This window comes from Onychostoma macrolepis, chromosome 18 (assembly GCF_012432095.1).
Source record: "Onychostoma macrolepis isolate SWU-2019 chromosome 18, ASM1243209v1, whole genome shotgun sequence".
NCBI lineage: Eukaryota > Metazoa > Chordata > Actinopteri > Cypriniformes > Cyprinidae > Onychostoma > Onychostoma macrolepis.
This window is the reverse complement of record NC_081172.1, coordinates 14,458,524-14,478,041: the sequence shown is the minus strand read 5'-3', so window position 1 is coordinate 14,478,041 and position 19,518 is coordinate 14,458,524. Positions and strand designations below refer to the sequence as shown.

Below are 19,518 nucleotides of genomic sequence, written 5' to 3'. Positions count from 1 at the left end.
TGACTGTTAACACAGCAGGCAGGTAGACTTCCTTTGAGTTACTGCTTTCATCCAGCGTACTTCCAGAGCACTATGAAAGTTGATGATGCTGAGCAATTTCAGCTCTGACAGAGTTGCTGTAGAAATGCTGCCAACAGAAAGGCAATACATTTAGCAGCGTGCATTACAGGTGCATTTTCATTTGAGAGGCAATTACTCTCTGCAGTAAAATAGCTTTCTCACAAAGACAGCTCCACCACTGGAGGGCTGGTGATTTGTTGTGGCAGGCTACTTGGCAGGAAGTACAGGACTGATGCTGGTTTTCCAAACCATTGTTTAAAAAAAACGGTAAATTTGTAAGCAAATTACTCCACCCTGTCCCATTTGTCCCATCTGAACCGGGATTCGGTCACGTGTGCAACTCTTACAATTCAAACTTGTCATTGCATGCATGGAATGTGCTAGTAAAACAAATAAGGTTGACATCAAACTCTTCAGGCTCCACCAAGCAATCTTTGGTTAATTAATTCTCTTAGACGAAACCACAAAATATTAGTTTCTACCTGTTTCTACCTTCTACTATTCACAAGCTATTTTTTTTTAATTGTCAGATGCCAGTGATTTTCATTAAAATTAACATAAATATACCTTTTTTTTCTTGTTGTATATTGAATATTGAGTGTCATTTCCACTACAAAAATCAATTTTGCACAGATTAGTGTACTAGTGTACTTAGTGTACCCAAGTTTTAAATGAAATATGGGAAATATATTTCTATATATTATGCAAAAAGTTTAAAATATTGTTTAACTGTAGGAAATTGTCAGGGTTCTGTCACTTCGGGCTAGTGTTATTCATGGTTTTGTGACAGAGCCCTGACACTCCCGTCTTGTCCTGTTTTATGTGGGTGCGCGTGCGCTCTCTTGTCTGCGTGCCTTGTTTCGTGTTGGAGCGTGGTGTTCGGATCCAGGCACTCATGTCTTGAGTTTCGGTTTTGTGTCGGGGTTCGGACACTCACGCTCCATGTTCTGTCTCGTTGTGTGAGCGTGCGGTCTCGAGTTCGCTCGGCCGCGCACTCTTTTGTCCGTGTATGTTGTGTTTTGTGTTGCACGCAGTTCGTGTTTTTATCGGCTGCGTGCATTCATGTTATGCCTTGTGCTGTGTGGCACGCAGCTTGTGTTTTTCATTGGTATGGCAAGCCAAAAGGGTCAGATTTACGCGATAGATAAATCGCGTTAACATACAAACGCCGTCAAATACGGCGTTTTAAACAGTATTTGCGGCGCAAAATATGCCGTTGTGATTACAAACGCCGTAAAAACCGCGCGAAAATACGTCAATGGCGCCGTATCTGCCGGCGTTTTAGTGCACATGAAAAGCGCAGCTTTTTACAACGTTCATATTACCATATGACGCTGTAAAAAAAACGCCGTTTAAAGGCCAATTCACACCGCACAGACAAACGCCAACAAACAAGTTGGCTGTTGGATTTAGAATTTTATTAAAAATAACTGTCATGTTCACACTGCCCCAACAAACACCAACAAACTTCGAGTCACAAAGAGTCAAGTAACACGGTGTCTACACCGGACGCGACAGTTGTCCCATCGCGACGCATCCAGTGTACAGCGTCACTGATTATAATCAATAGAACCTCTATTGTATTTTGTCTCGTTGCACCGCGCCACTCGCGTCTGGTGTTGATGGTGGAAGTCTTATTGGGGACGAAACTGATGATCCTGTAACCAGAATCAAAATTTTATTGTTATTAATGTCTTTGCGTGTCATTCTTCACCTGAAAACATGGCGAATAAAAAGGAAAGAGGCCGTGGGTGGAGCACGCTTTAAGTGAAATATGCGCATCGTCATGGAAACGGTTCGTGGCACGTCAGAGTTTGTTGTAGTTTGTTGGAAAACCCTTTCACACTGCTCAGACATTCCACGACCAACAAACGCCGATTAAGCATGTTCAGTCGGGTGAAAACAAACTCCAACCAACGCCAACAAACGCCAACAGGGGTAACACACTGATCCAACAGACTAGTTTGTTGGAGTTTGTTGGCGTTTGTCTGTGCGGTGTGAACTGGCCTTTAGTTGCACAGAGCGCTCGTCACTTATGGCGTTTTGCTTATAGTATAATGAGCCACGCCCATTGATTTCCACAGCCAGTAATATCGAACAGTTGTCACCCAATCAATGATGCACAGAACCAGACCAGAACAATTCAGCACAGATCATTTGTGGTAATCCAATTTGCATGAGTTATTTGCCATTAAATAAGCAGAAACCTCATATCATTGATATTACCTAACAAGTTAAAGTAAATACATTAGAAAACTGCACGCTCTCAAGGACGTGCATTTAATTCATGCGCAGAATAGTCACACACTGGATGAGAAGCACAGCGCTCACAGGTACAACTTACAGGTATTGCACCCAATTCAAGACAGCAGTCAAACAGCTCATATAAAATCCCACTTCAGGAATGAACAAAGTTGCATCGATGAGTTTGAAGTACGGGAGAAAGGCGATCTATGGCTATAATTAGCTCCCTATATAAAGCATATGGACAGAAAGACAAACTTTGTGCGGAAAGATACACAATCTTTCAGCCTAGAATTAAGTCATGAACATTAACAATAATTTGGGACAAATATAATGTGATTGTTTTTTTTTTTTTTTTGGTAAACTATGTAAATGGCACTCTGTGGTGCAGCAGGATTTGGAACAGCATCCTGAGTCGCAGGACAGTCTTTAACTTTAAATTAATGTTGTTCAACTGAATGTACAAATCAAGCTGTTAGCTGAAATATCCAAGAAATAAAAAACACCAGGTGCAGTTTATGTGTCAATCAGATGCGCACTAGTTTCGTTACTACAGCAGCAGCAGAGTATTCTTTCAGAATCATCCTGCCTCCAATTCGATTAATATTAAATTAAAGTGCTATACTATACATATTAAAAAAAAGACTCTGAAGGGGGGGACTCTGGTCTGGTTCTGTGCATCATTGATTGGGTGAGAACTGTTCAATATTACTGGCTGTGGAAATCAATGGGCGTGGCTCATTATACTATAAGCAAAACGCCATAAGTGACTAGCGCTCTGTGCAACTAAAACGGCGTTTTTTACAGCGTCATATGGTAATATGAACGTTGTAAAAAGCAGCGCTTTTCATATGGACTAAAACGCTGGCAGATACGGCGCCATTGACGTATTTTCGCGCGGTTTTTACGGCGTTTGTAATCACAACGGCATATTTTGCGCCGCAAATACTGTTTAAAACGCCGTATTTGACGGCGTTTGTATGTTAACGCGATTTATCTATAGCGTAAATCTGACCCTTTTGGCTTGCCATACATTGGCTGCGTGCTTTCATGTTGTCATGTCTTGTGTGAACGCGCGGCTTATGAGTATTCTTATTAGGTGCGTGTTTGTGTCCTGTTTAGCACATGGCTGGTGATTTGTGTTGCTGGCCATGTGCTTGTGTTTTTGTTTTGTGTGAGCACATGGCTTTTGTCTTAGTTTTATGTGTGCCATGCGCTCTCATGTCAATTGTCTTGACCCCACCCATCTTGTTTCCTGATTATTGGTTAATTTGCCCCACCTGTTTTTCTCCTTACCCTCCTAATTTGCTCCCTTTATAATCTCCTTGTGTTTGCAGTCCTGTGCCAGTTCGTCATCTATATTCCTGTGGATGTATCCTTGTGTTTGCCTTGCCTCGGTTTTCCCCTACGGGGTAGTTTGGTTTGTTTTATTTATTTTTTATCAGTAAAAGCCCATTCTCCTGCACCACTGAGTCCTCGCCTCATCCCTTCACCGCAACCCTGACAGAAATTAAATAAAATGCTATAACATGAATATGAAATTAGCCTCAGCATGACAAAGGAGAAGGCCTTTTATTTAAAAAATAAATGTAATTTTCAAAATATTCCAGTATTCCAAAAAATATTCCAGTATTCCAAAATGTACTGTAATTTCCATCACAGAATTCTATTAAACACTTACAATATTTCAGATATGATGGAAAGAACATTAAGAAGAGAGAAGAAATTATTTTTAAATTATTTAGACATTTTAAATTATTAAGAAATTAAATTAAAAAATCTATATTATATTATATTATTAATAGTAGCATAATCTTCTGCAATATTTGCCTGCTGGTTATTTATCCTAAAAACGTTTAACTTTAATATGCCATTTGTGTTATATTATAGTGGTAACAAGTCTCTGCAAGCTTTCATTGGTTGTAATATAATATAATAATAACCATTACCAAAGTCCACAGAGCCAAAAGTGCCCATAGTTGAAAAAAAAAACAAAAAAAAAAAAACTAAAACTTGTAATCTGAAAAAAGTGTTGCCTTTTAGCACTTTTCTTTTTACTTTGAGAAAGGAATGCTTATTGCTAAATGCTAATCTACAATACAAATTTCAACATGCATACCGTAGTTTTCACTCACAACCAGATCATATTCACTTCATATTCTGGTTCTGAAAGTATTCCACACTTAAAAATCTTCGTTTAATCCTCAACAGTCCCTATCTGATAGAACTGGACTGAAATATGCCAAAAAACCACATATCTATATTGCTATCTGTAGGCAACCAGTTGAGCGTAAACCAATCTTGCACATGGCCCTTGTGATTGAAATCTGTATTTTCTATTACCTCTCTATAAACAGATGGCAGATAAGAAATGCCAGCAGCTTTGAAAATGCCACCTCCCTGGTTCCTTCCAGTAGGATGAAGTGTAGCCTGCAGAATGGGGTTCTCCGTGGTGGTACGGGAATGATTACCCCCAATCTGTCTTTGAGCTGCAAAGCTTCCCCATGGACTGCCATGACAGCTCAGCTCAGAGGACAAAATGAACATTTTTCACCGAGCAAATTGCTGGCTTGGTGTGATACGGATTTGCGCTAATTGACAGATGATGTGTTTCCACAGTTCTTTATGAAAGTTAATTGAAATGAAAGCAGGACTGTGAACCTTTGACCTTGAAGCATGCTTCATAATAGTGAGGCATGACCAGGTATAAGAGACAGATTCTTATCACAACACAATACTGAAAGGCACTTGAATGAAAAAATGCAGAAATATATTCATCAATTTATACACATTGTTTGAGCAGCAATCTTCATTCTCTCATTCTTCAAGAGTTTTATTAAATCTCTACATGGTTGCTGCTGATTACAGCTTACCCTAGGACACCCAAGACATGTCATACGCAAAGTAGACATTTCATAAATCATTTAATTAGGATTCCATTAGTGAATTAATCTGCCAGCTGCATGCCGTGATAAGACAGTTCACCAGAGGGTGTCCGGGGAATTTACTCATGTCTGTCTGTATCTAAAATGGCCTGTCTGTCACAGTACTGTGGGGTTTGGAAGGCTGTTTCTGAAAATGACTTGCCTTATGAATGTTCACCTCACGCCGCAGTGACAGCGGGCAGATTGCTCTCCGTTGCATGCTGCCAAAGCTGTGCGACAGAAACGCTCATCACAATACTCCTATCTGGAGAAATTGGAAAGGCATGAAATCAAGGTCAGGTAACATCAAGCTATTTGTTTACCTACAGATTCTTCAATCCAGGGGTGAAAAGGAGATTTTGGAATCACTTTAGATTTAGTTTTTTATCTTGACTGGCAAGATTGCAGTAGAGAAAGGTTATAAATAGCAGATAAAGCCCGTAGAAAATGTGCCAGTGACATGAATTCCAGAGTACATGACTGACTCAGATGAAAGACAGAAACATATTGCAAGCCAGGACTAAAAAAAAGGGGAAGGAGTATCTCCAAAACGCAGTCTGCCAGTGAATGGAATGGTCATAAATTTGTAGGTTTTGAGCGGAGTTCATTTACTGTCTTGTCTTTCATTGTAAAGTCTGAGATGAAATACAGCTATATGTTTGCACATCATTGTGGTTGTGATATTGTAGCGTGGAGCCAGTCCAGCACACAAACCACCACTTACATACGACTCTCACTGAAGTCAAACTCCATCCATTTATAGCACAGTGCACAGTGATTGCTTCACCTTTGGCTATGTTTAGGTGGAATGGCACAATATCAGAAGAAAAATTAAAGTGGTTATAATGTTTGTTCTCTTGGTAGCAATTAAAAGTAATGTGCCATCATTAATCTATTACAAATCAAATATAGACACATAATAACTTTGACTATATACAGTGCCTTGCGAAAGTATTCATACCCCTTCATTTTTTTCACGTTTTATGTTGTTGTTATATATATATAAACTGAAATAAGTATTCATACCCTTAACTAAATATTTAGCTGAAGCACCTTTTTACAATCTCAAGTCTTTTTTGTTTGATGTGACAAGCTTTGCTTATAAGCATTTGGCAATTATCTGTCATTCTTCTCCTCACCTCCTCACCTCTCAAGCTCTGTCAGGTTGGATGGGGGCAGATGCACATTTTCAGGTTTCTCCAGAAATATTTGATTGGGTTCAAGTTCTGGCTCTGGCTGGGCCACTCAAGGACATTCACAGAGTTGTCTATAAGCCACTCCTGCTGTGTGCTGGGGGTCATTGTTCTGTTGGAAGGTGAACCTTCTGCCCAGTCTGAAGTTCTGAATGCTCTGGACTGAGTTTTCATTAAGGCTATCTCAAAATTTTGGTGCATCGAGCTTTTCTGCTACTCTTATGTGTCCCTCAGTCCCTGCTGCTGAAAACAGCCCCACAGCATGAGGCTGCTACCAGCACACTTTACTTTTGGGATGGTACTCTGCAGGTGATGAGCAGACCTGGTTTCCTTCAAACATGATGCTTAGAATTGAGATTCATCAGACTGAGGGTCCTTTAGGAGCTTTTTATGCAAATTCCAAGTGTGTTTTTCATGTGTCTTCACTGAAGAGAGGATTGAGTTTGGCCACACCGGCATTAAGCCCAGATCGGTGGAGTGTTGCAGTGATGTTTGTCCTTCTGTAGATTTCTCCTATCTCCACACATGATCATGGAGCTCAACTAGAGTGACCATCATGTTCTTGGTCACCAGTCTAGACAAGGCCCTTCTCCATCATATCTGTTGTTTAGTTTGGCCAGGAGGCCAGCTCTAGGAAGAATCCTGGTTGTTTCAAAGTTCTTCCATTAAGGGTAACAGAGACTACATGCTTCTGTGATTTTTCAGTGAAGCAGAATTTTTTTTTTTTAACCCTTCCTTCAGATGTGTGGCTTGACGAAAACTTGTTTCTGAGCTCTACAGGCAGTTCTTTTGTCCCCAGGGCTTGGTTTTTGCTCTGATATGCATTATCAGCTGTTAGACTTTTTATTAAGATGTGAGTGCCTTTCCAAATCATTCCCATTCAATTGAATTTGCCACAAGGTAACTTCACTCAGAGTGTAACATCTACAAGCAATATGAATGCTCCTGAGCTAAAATTTCAACTGTCCCAGATAAGGGTATGAATACTTATGCAATGGAATCATTTAAGTTTTTTATTTTTAATAAATTTGCAGATGTTAAAAAACTGTTTTTTTTTTTGCTTTACCATTATGGTGTATGGAGTGTGGACTGATGTGAAAAAGTAATTTAAATCAGTTTAACATAAGGCAGCAACATAAAAAAAAAAAAAAAATTAAGGGTACTTTTGCAATGCATTGTATATCAAGGACATTCAGTCCATATAGGCTGTGCATGCTCTGCATAACCAAGCCATTTGAGAGACTGGCAGAGGGACTGGGACTAGCTAAATATTAACATTGCAATAGATTCCATTGTCATTTGAGGTGTAACATAAAGCTTAATAAAATATTGGGATTATGCATGTAACTGTCTGTAAATGTTTTGCCAAACGACAATAATTTTTTGCAAATCTTTGCCAACTATATGGAGGGATTCAGGTGAGTGGATACACAACTGCTTTGGCGTCTGCATTCTACTGCTATGAATTGTCACTGCTGGCATGCGGGTGATTTCATGCACAAGTGGAAAAATGTGCTGTTGATGACAGATCTCGATTACAGAAAATTACATTGTACTTGATGCAAAACTAACTCAGCTAAATATATATGCAGTATATATGAAAGTCTACTGCAAACATTACTTCTTACTTATTTAGGGGATTTGACCAAAACATGTTGAAGGTACATGTTATTTGGGAACATGCTTGAGCAAACTAATCAAAGTGAAAATGTCTCTGCCACTGATTGGCTATTCCTGGCCCTGCTTTTAAAACAAAGCCTTGGTGTTTCTTATTCATCATCTGTGATGAATTAGATTGCATACCTGGTTATTTGTACCTAACCAAATTTGCACCTAATCAGAGTGGGGAACTACTGTGTAACTTCAAGAAAACAGAAGACTATGAAGGCCACATTTACAGTGTCATGATTATTTTTCAGTAACATCTGGCACAGATCAGATCTTGTTGTATGCATTTAAATAACAAAAAACACATACAACTTACATCAATTGTTTATTTTTATACCAAAAGAAAGAAAAAAAAAAAGCCTAAAAAGTCTAAAATTAGACATGTCTGAAACAATCTAACTTTTTTATTAATAAAGTTTATCATTCTTTGTATGAGTGCATAGAAGAAATGATACTAGGAAAACATTTAAAACACAAACAATCCAGCTCAGAGGCTCCACTGTGATTATACACAAAGCTAGTCCAAGTCTTTATGGTATCCAGCCTTTATGAGTATGACATGGACAATTATCACACCAGACCCGAAAACCCATCTCTAACCATTCCACTGTACAGAGGATAGTACTGCCAGAGGCGGGCCTGGTCATAGAGCCATAAACAGATAATAACTTAATGGTAGACCAATTTGGAAGCAGCTGGAAGCAGGTCTGTAGAAGCAGCTGTTTTAACTCAGACATACACACATGGACACACACTGTATGCATGCACTGGCACACTCAAACACCACCACAACAACCTCAAGACATCTGATTTCTGCTGCATAGCTTATTATATTTGCATTTTATACATGATTAGTGAATATGCCGGCTCTTACAGTAGATACATGTGTGCAGACACACACTCACACATTGCTCATAATCCCTTAGCTTCTTCACACAACAATACACATACAGTGGCATGAACATGCAAATACACACATATGAATTTTTGACTTTAGAATTAACTTGTGTCACATTCTAAATATGTCAAACCTTTAATTGGCAAACTAAGGCGAACATTTTTTTCAAGAAATAACAATAATAATAAAGATAGGAAATAAGCATTAAAATGGGATCAAAACAAAGAAAAATGAAATAAGCAACTAAATATAGAAATAAATGATAATAAATAAATATTTACCTATTTATTTTATAATAATAGTAAATAAATAAATATTAAGGAAATTGATGAATAAATAAATAATTAAATATGCATGCAAGTAAATAAATAAACATTTGAGTAAATAAATAAACATGCATGTAAATAAATAAATAAATCCAAACTGTTTATCCTCTGTAGGGTCACGAATAAATAAATTAATATACAAGTAAGCAAGTAAATAGACAGTCAGAGAGACAGATTGATCGATACATACATACATACATAATATATAGGCTAGAAACATGTAAATGCCAATGGCTAATTAGTGTGATAGTATAATTATCTGAGTTTCTAATATGTCATGACCTGAAATTTTGTCAGTTTAGTGTCTTCTTTTGTCTAGACTTTCTTCAAAACACAGCTTTAAATAAACAAGGTAAGACCTACTGAATTTCCAGATAATTTCCTGGTGGATTAATTAAAAGCGAACAAATCTCAACTGGGATGTGAAACGAATATCCATGTCGACAATGAGAATTAAACCAGGATATCTATATAAATCTAGGTTAACTAAATTTATATTCAAACTTCACTTCACAACATTTTACAGCATATCGCTCATTACCATGCCTTTCTTTTGCTGGTGCACTGTAAGGGTTAAAACGCACATTTGCAAATGTCTCTTTGATTACAGATTCAGAATCTACAGCTATAGCCATATATCTGCCAGACCATCGGGGTGGAACTGAATTCATTACCCCACTGGACCCACAGTCCCATTCCTCATTAGTTCAGCCTAACTTCATGGGAATAAGACATCTCAATGAAGATCCATTTCATATGATTTAGAAAACTAACAGCTTATGCATATGGTCTCACCGTTACTTTGTCCAGAATCTATTGGCATTCTTAAACTGTAAATAAATCAATGCATTTGATATGTGGTAAAGCAGTACATGAATATTTATATGTGCATATATTATGGATCAGAGGGCACTTATGGTCACATAGCTTCAGGACACATATTGCCCTCTGCTGGTTGCTGCAGCACTCGTCTGCGGTCTGGGACGACATGTCTAAAGTCCTCATTAGAAAACCGTTGTGCACATTCCCGCGGCCACAAGCTAAGATACTGTAATTTTGTGGCTTGGACGGCTCCGCTCTCTCACAGGAGTTCTCCACTCCGCTTACTGATTTACTGTACTGATCTCATAAGCACAACTCAGACTGTTCATATTACTGCTGTCCACCCCAAACACAATACATCAATCAAACCCACACCTGTAATATTGCTCTTTTTAAAAGACTCACATTACTCAGGGAATATGAGAGTTGGCAGCTTGGAAACAAAATTCAAGTCTTATCATTCCTGTATTGACTTGTAAGCCTATTTTAAGGCTGAGACAGCAGCATCCTGTACAAAAATAAAATCCTGCAGGTATGGTTTGTGTCAAAACACAAGGAACCAACCATTTGTTTGAGTTAAACTAAGCAACACATCTAAGCACAGCTTGTTACACATACACATTACTGACCAGTGTGCCTGGAAAGCCTCAAAAAGAGAGAAGCCAACCTCGCCAAAACAGTGTGGAGAGAGATTTGTACTTCCATTTCTGTTAACTATCAAAGCACTCGATAATATCCAATAATATTATAGGGGAAAAGACACTGTCCTTACAGAAGCCAGTGAAATAGATCCATTTGTGGATCACGTTCTTTCTGTTAGTCACACAGATATCCTTTCACAATAAAGACGAGTAATTAAACAGCATAGAAAGCAAATTATGCGTTCTATCTAACTTGATTGTGTTGTCTGAGTGAACCAATTTATTGCAACACTATACCTTTTGGAAAATGTACAAAGATTCCCAAGGAGAGAGAGAGGGAGAGAGGTTGTATTGTGCTCGTCCTCTATCAGGAATCTCAGTCCAAAAAACTCACAATAGCAACTTCATAACGGAGTAAAAAACAGCCCCAGGCTGCATACCTCCACTAGTTCTTATTCACAGCTGTGAGAATGAGGCACATGATCCCTCATTTGCTCTTCCTATTGAAAGAAGTACATGGAAAATTAACTTTCAGTATTTCTGAAGGTTAGTTGGACATGCTGGTTTTGGTTGTTCATGCAAAAGTTATGACAAATGCCTATGACATATGACAAACTTTACACTGCAGCAGAGAAGCTGCATTTAATAGGCATATAAATTACATACATAGAAATAATGTCATGAAATTAATGTTTTGAATATAAAATAATTTCTATCATGACAACTCTCAGAAGATTTTAGCATGGTAAATGCTAATATATGACAATGTTGATATATTTGGTCTTGGCAGAATAGATCTGCTACACTGCTGCTGCTGAATTGCTGAAAAAAAGCAAGTATAGGAACTTGCTACTGCCAATACATATACATACAGTGCTGTGAGTATTTAAGACATACTGCTGCTGCACAAATAGCATATACAATAACCTGTAGCAGATCTATACAGGTGGAGCTGGGGAGGTGGAGGGTTTCAGAGGAACTCTGAAAGAGCGCTGCTAGCTGTTCTGGAGAAAGCTAACCAGCCATTTAAATGTAAAGCAGCAAGCATTGGCTGCATATACAACATGAACCAATCAGGTTATGCCAAGTAGTTTAACGCTGTCAATATCATCAATTTGTATTAACGACCCATCAGCCTGCGCCACCTAGAGTTTTATGACAGAACTTGGCATGAATACGTAAACATGGAAAAATCATTTAAAATATAAATATCATCAATTTGGAAATTACATTTATAAATCATAAAACACATACTCCGCCATGACAATTGCTCTGAAGTTGCATTTTCTTCACACACTCTCTCAGAAAAAAAAAAAAGAAAGAAAAAAGCTGCCACTGCGGCAGTACCTATTCAAATGGTACACCTTTTTACCTAAAGGGTCCCTACCGGGACCTTAAAGGTACATACTAATACCTAAAGTGTGCATATTAATACCTAAAATGTACAAAAGTGTATCTTTTGAAAAGTGACAGCTTTTGCACCTTTTTTTTTTCTGAGAGTGCAGAACGAAAGCTGCTTCTTATGCTACACTGCAAGAGTCATTCTCTTAATCAGCGTTTTGAGGGTTTTTTTAACCACATTGACAAATTGTTTTTGTTTAGTTTGTGTTGTTGTTTGTTTTATTGTTTGTTTTGTTTTGTTGTATTGATAGAATATAATATAATATATATATATATATATATATATATATATATATATATATATATATATAAATTATTTGTTTGGTTTTATCATTTTAAATAAACAAACTGCATTTACCAAATGGGGCAACAACAACAACAAATAAGCTTAATGCTCTGAAAACTGGCATGACAATATGACCAAAACAAACAAACAAACAAACAAAAAAAAACAGATAATTGGAGATTTTTAAAGCATTAACAAAACATAAAAAGTACATAAAGTTCTTAATTAATTTATAGTTTCTGTAATGTCATGACTGATAAATGTACATGCCAAAATGGTTTGGCTCATATATGTCAAGGTTTCAACTACTCTGCTCTAAACTGTAAATGTGAATAATGGGAAACGTCTCCTTGTCTCAGCTGTGAATGTTCATGAGCTGCAGTCAGAATGCCGGAGTTTTCTCCCGTGGGAATTCAAATAAAATCATCATTGTTGAAAGATTTTGGCATGAACGCCAAAAGGCAGAGATTTGCATGGAGTCATCTTAACCCTTTGCAGTGCAAATGTTTGCTTTCCAGCGTCCATGAGCAACTACCTCAGACCTCAGTTTATACATACTCTATATATGTTTTAAGGTTCTCTCTCCATTTGCAGATATGACATTTCTAAGTTAACATGAAGTTGCTGACTAGGTTGTTTTAATATAGCCTGACTTTGAGAGAATGAGGCGGGTGTTGTAATGAAATAAGCCTGCAATTAATTACGATTATTGCTGGTATCATTTACACGACTGCAGTTATAAATCATTGAAGTTGTTTACCACAGAAATGCATCTTAAAAAGTTCTCAGCAAAGTGTTTCTTCCAGACCTCTTTCTAACAGCCAAGGAGGCAAGGACATGGATAAACAAACAACTCAGCGTTCTACATCAGAGCTCATGGCGTATGAAGATAACACACTAAATTATTAAAAGCTCAGTTGATTAGACTGTTGTGCCACAGTCTTTGTGCTATTTTCATCCTAGGATCAGGTCAAACACACCAGCTCTGATTTCACACACACACACACACACACACAGAGAGAGAGAGATCCCGTGTGTACAAACTGTCTGCAGTGCTTCCATGGAGCCCACTTGCATTTGCCCCAGGATGCAACCTTTCTAAAATCTCCATTTTGACATGACAAGTTTAAACAAAGCAATTTCAAGCGCAGCTGCACCTGCCGTGTCCGCAAACGTCCTCTGCACTGTCTAGCGAGAAGACAATCATTTGTCTCGTTACACGGCTGAAATGAGCTCAGGATCTCTCTCGCTTGCTTGCAATGTGGGTCTGTTTGGACAGAAATTGGTGTGAAGAAAATATGTTGTTCAGATGGTGAAAAAGTGCACGAAAACAGTGCACACCATAATTGAGCTATTATATGGGGTTCAAATGTTTCAAAAACATTGCATTCAGTACAACACAAAGACAAATACCGTAGTAGTTTAGACATACCAGAAACAGGAAAATAGGAAAAAGCTCTATCCAATCAAATATTTTTAAGCAAATCCGTCTGTACCTCATGCAGAGATACTGCCACATCCATTGAGATTCTGAGAGACCACTGCATCACCATTTGCAATCTTCATGAATATGGATGCTCCCCTATTTTCATTCACAAGGACACACTTGTGAAAAAGAAAGAAATGATATTAGCTTAGAGCGTTAAACGGTTTGGGGCTTTCTGAACTCCTTACATGGGTGTGAGCAGGTTTTAACAGTGCTGAGGGACCGTTAAGGATAAGTGAGATTTGAGGAAGGATTTAAATAATGGCTGATGTGAAGACCACTGGAAGGGAAGAGACACATGCGTGGCCATGTACCAAACACAGAGGAGGTTAACATAACAGAAATACATACAGTAAAGTTAACATAACATAACATAACATAACATAACATAACATAACATAACATAATATAACATATAACATAAAAAAAAAAAAAAAAAAATATATATATATATATATATATATATATATATATAAAGATTGTTATATTATAGTGATAGTTGTGTTTTTTAACAAATAAATAGAGTACACACAAAGACTGAAATATGAGTTAATAACAAATGAAACTCTCCATTATAAAGAGAAGATAAAATCTAGTTTAAAACACACCAAAGTCTTAGATCTTCATGTAGTTTTTAAAAACTTTTATATAATTTTCAAAAAGTTTCCGTTTAATGACTAGTAGTAGAAACATAAAAAGTACAAACATATTTTCCTTCCTTCTATCTTTATTAATTTATAACTATACATTAAACATGAACACACACACACACACATATATATATATATATATATATATATATATATATATATATATATATACAGGTGCATCTCAATAAATTAGAATGTCGTGAAAAAGTTCTTTTTTGTAAGTTTTGTAAGTTCTTGTAAGTTATTTCAAAAAGTGAAACTTTCATATATTTTAGATTCATTGCATTTAAAGTAAAACATTTCAAAAGTTTTTTTTTTCTTTATTTTTAATTTTGATGATTAGAGCTTACAGCTCATGAAAGTCAAAAATCAGTATCTCAAAATATTATAATATTTACATTTGAATTTCAATTAATGACCATCCCTACAGTATAAATTCCGGATATCTCTTGTTCTTTGAAACAACAATAATGGAGAAGACTTGGCAATGATCCAGAAGACGAACATTAACGCCCTCCACAAAGAGGGTAAGTCACAGAGGGTCATTACTGAAAGGTGTGGCTGTTTACAGAGTGCTGTATCAAAGCATATTAAATGCAAAGTTGACTGGAAGGAAGAATTTGGGTAGGAAAAGGTGCACAAGCAAAAGGGATGACTGCAAGCTTGAGAATACTGTCAAGCAAAGCTGATTCAAACACTTGTGAGAGCTTCACAAGGAGTGGACTGAAGCTGGAGTCAGTGCATCAAGAGTCACCACGCTCAGACGTCTTCAGGAAAAGGGCTACCAAGCCACTTCTGAACCAGAGACAACGTCAGAAGCATCTTACCTGGGCTGTGGAGAAAAAGAACTGGGCTGCGTTCCCCAAAAGCATTGTAAGCCTAAGAAGTTAGTAAAAACGATCGTACGACTGATCTTAATATTACGGTCCGTTTCCCAAAAGCATCGTAACTTAAGTAGCACTTGAAAATCATCGTAGATCTACGAGTACTCTGGAGTAATCGTAAAGCCCTATGTGCATCGTAAGAAGACAGAATTATGAGGTCACCTGCAGGACAATCGGCAGATTACACCTGTAACTTTATTCAAGTGCAATGTGATTATAATTAAAGCTTTTGATTGTACTTTATTGCACACTTTACAATGTTTAAAAAAAAAAATAATAATAATAATATATATATATATATGAAATTAGGCAAAATAATTAAAAAAGGGCAGATAACCAAAAAATCAACGCATCTAAATTAAATGACTGAACAAAAAAGAAAGAATAAAAGAAGTAATGTAGGAAATGCTTCAAAGACTGGGAAAAATAGGGATAAACTCATAAAAATCTGTCAATGGCTTGATGACATGCACGAAAACCAAATAATGTCTCTACAGATATTATATACTATATAGAATAATATTAATTTACAAATATAATATGAATGTACCATATAATATATAATACAATATTAATATATAAAGTAGATTAATATTATACTTATCACTTATATACTTATTATATTTACTTATATTATATACTCTAGCAATCTCTATTCTAATTCTATTTTATCTATCTGTCTTATTTTTATAAAAAACAAACAAACAAACAAAAAACACACACACAGACACTTGACCCTCTATCAATTGCATATTTATTCTGCCTGCTTTTCTTGAAAAACTAACACTAGCTTTCTTTTTTTCTATTCTATCTACTTGTTTCTTATACATAAATAAAAAAAATAATAATAAAAAAAAAAAAAAAACACCAGGTTACTTTTTTCGATATTCTATCTACTCGTTTTCTTTAAAAAAATAAAATAAAAATAAAACCTTGCTACGTGTACTGTGTTAGGTTAACCGAGACTTGTCATAGCACTTCCATGTTGTTGCTCTTTTGTTAGGCAGAATTAGGTTAACATTTCAATAAACGAGCGTGTACTACAAATATAAGCCATTCTATAAATTGATATTTCAGCACTTGACCAACGGATAGCGACTCCTAAGTAGCACTTAAAGCATGGCTACGTGCGATTGTGTTAAGTGCATTTTTGGGAAATGCACGTGAAACAATAACGAACGTTCGTAAAATGACTCGTCTGAAGTCCACAGTCAACGCAGCCATCTACCAGGAAATTTTAGAGCACTTCATGCTTCCTTCTGCTGACAAGCTTTATGGAGATGCTGATTTCATTTTCCAGCAGGACTTGGCACCTGCCCACACTGCCAAAGGTACCAAAAGCTGGTTCAATGACCATAGTGTTACTGTGCTTGATTGGCCAGCAAACTCACCTGACCTGAACCCCATAGAGAATCTATGGGGTATTGTCAAGAGGAAGATGAGAGACACCAGACCCAACAATGCAGATGACCTGAAGGCCGTTATCAAATCAATCTGGGCTTCCATACCACCTCAGCAGTGCCACAAACTGATCACCTCCATGCCACGCCAAATTGGACCCCTAAAGGAGCCCCTACCAAGTATTGAGTACATATACAGTAAATTAACATACTTTCCAGAAGGCCAACAATTCACTAAAAAAATTTTTTTTATTGGTCTTATGAAGTATTCTAATTTGTTGAGATAGTGAATTGGTGGGTTTTTGTTAAATGTGAGCCTAAATCATCACAATTAAAAGAACCAAACACTTAAACTACTTCAGTCTGTGTGCATTGAATTTATTTAATACACGAGTTTCACAATTTGAGTTGAATTACTGAAATAAATGAACTTTTCCATGACATTCTAATTTATTGAGATGCACCTGTATATAATAATAAGTAATTATATTACATAATTAATTGATTAATTTATATAATAATAATGCATGCATTTTTAATGCATTTTTGAATAAATTAATACATCCAGGCAAAACAAAATTAGTGTCATGTCACTGACCCACATGCATTTGTTTCTTTGGGGTATTTTAAATGTCATTTGGCTAATCTCCAAGCTCAGTTTGTTACCATTCATGCATACTAATTAAAGCAGGCTAACATGGGTTTTAGCATTATGAGGGTTAATCCATTTGTCTCCCTATTTGAAAAGATCCATTATTATGATTTTTAAAAAGCGGATCGACTTTCCCTTCTCAGTTCCCTCTCAGGGCCTAAGGGGCCTGTTGCTAGGCAATAGTGGCTATCTCTGAGGTGACGTGATCTCCCGTGGGCCTGCTTCTCACTCATCACCTTCCACATAAAGACATATGCACACACACACATGCACACAGATAGGCAAAGGCATACACAGACCTATGCATAAAAAAGAAATGAAAGAGAAAGTAAGCAGGCCAAAGATAACAAGGTGAAAACTGAAAGAGAGAGTGTGAGTTAAACACATTCACGCTATCACATTGCTTCCTCTCGACTCGTGTCCTTATCTCTAGCAGCCTGTTCTCACTCACTCATTGCAGTGCTGAGAGGGGCTTCCACACACAGGCCAGGCCTCAGTCACTGCAGTGGCCCTGGAGGACAGGCAGATGGCTGGAATGAGGAAGCCATGGGTGTAAGGGCGGGCATCTGGACGTTTCCCCCTTCTCCCATCATCTCTTCTCCTCTCCAGAGCTGTGAACGGAGCACTTCAGGCGTTCATCAGCCAGAAATTAGACGAGACGTGACTTGAGAAAAATTTATCAAGAAAGCTTGAAATAGCAGGCCCCTCGGCGAGATTTTGAGACTGCAGGCCCCACAGCTTCAAATTTATTTGCCACTTCTTGGGATTCTGCAGAGATGGTGAGAGTGTTTGAATCAGGGTGGCAGGCCAGGTGCTGCTAGGGGAAGTTAGAATAAACTTTAGCAAGTTTTAGCAACTTTAAATGGCTCAAAAATTTCAAATTTACGAATTTCATTTAATACTGCTGTTATTTTAGTCAAATTCAATCACATATTCGGTGTTCCAATACTGAGCTGTCTACAGAGGGAGTATCTTAAAGCATCATAGAACTTAATTGCATTGCATGTATCCTACATGGAGAAGACAATCCCAGAATCCAGAATGACGACAAGCCAAAAAAAAAAAAACACTTCATACCCTACATACAGGATCAGCTACAATAATTATGAAGCGACAATTTTAAAGTTTGTTTGTGTACCATGTATATTCATTTGTATGGCCAATAATAACATGTGTACAGTATCAAATGAATGTATATGCATATTCTGTTAAGATGACTACATTAAAAAAAATAAATGAATAATAAATAAATAAGTAAATAAATAAATAATAATAATAAAAAAAATAATCATTGTTTATGTGCAGAGTCATATGCAGTCATTTACGCTACCGTTCAAAAGTTTTATTTTATTTTAATTATTATTTTTTTAAATTTTATTTCTTTGGGGTTTTTTTGGGGGTTTTTTTTGTTTGTTTTTAAAGAAGTCTCTTATGCTCACCACTGCATCTATTTTAACAAAACACAGTAAAAACTGCAAAATTGTGAATGATTGTTTTAATTTACTGATTTTTATTTTAATATGTTTTACAATGTAATTTATTCCTGTGATGGTAAAAGCTGAATTTCAGGCTTCGGTATCACATGATTCATAATTCTTAACGAATCATTTTATATGATGATTTGCTCATAAAGACACCTTTCTTTTTATTATCATCAATGTTGAAAACAGTTGCACTGCTTAATATTTTTGTAATCATGACAGTTTTTTTTCAAGATTTTTTGATGAATGGAAAATTCAAAAGAGCAGCATTGATTTGAAATATAAATCTTGTAACATTATGAATGTCTTCAATTTCACTCTTGATCTATTTAATGTATCCTTGCTGAATAAAAATATTCACTCTCTCGCCCCAAACATTTGAATGGTAGTGTTACTTTTGCTTTTTAACTTTAGCTTTGGTTGATGATAATCTAAAATATTATTATTATTATTTATTAATTTTTTTTTTAATGTGAACTGTAACTTGTGGTAAGAACCTGTG

At 36.7% G+C, this 19,518-nt stretch overlaps 1 protein-coding gene across 9 annotated transcripts in view; it reads right to left on the bottom strand.

Moving 5' to 3' along the window:
* The window catches only part of lysmd4 (LysM, putative peptidoglycan-binding, domain containing 4), a 46,983-nt gene that overhangs the window by 3,763 nt on the left and 23,702 nt on the right, over positions 1-19,518 (bottom strand). For 4 of the 9 annotated variants that reach the window (XR_009267107.1, XR_009267113.1, XR_009267108.1 and 1 more), the window contains exon 4: positions 17,987-18,352. The exons of 3 other annotated variants lie outside the window; for them this stretch is intronic. The gene's annotated coding sequence lies outside the window, so the exon portion shown is untranslated. The remainder of the gene's footprint in view (positions 1-17,986; positions 18,353-19,518) is intronic. 2 more of the 9 variants (XR_009267110.1, XR_009267109.1) reach the window with 2 other exon arrangements.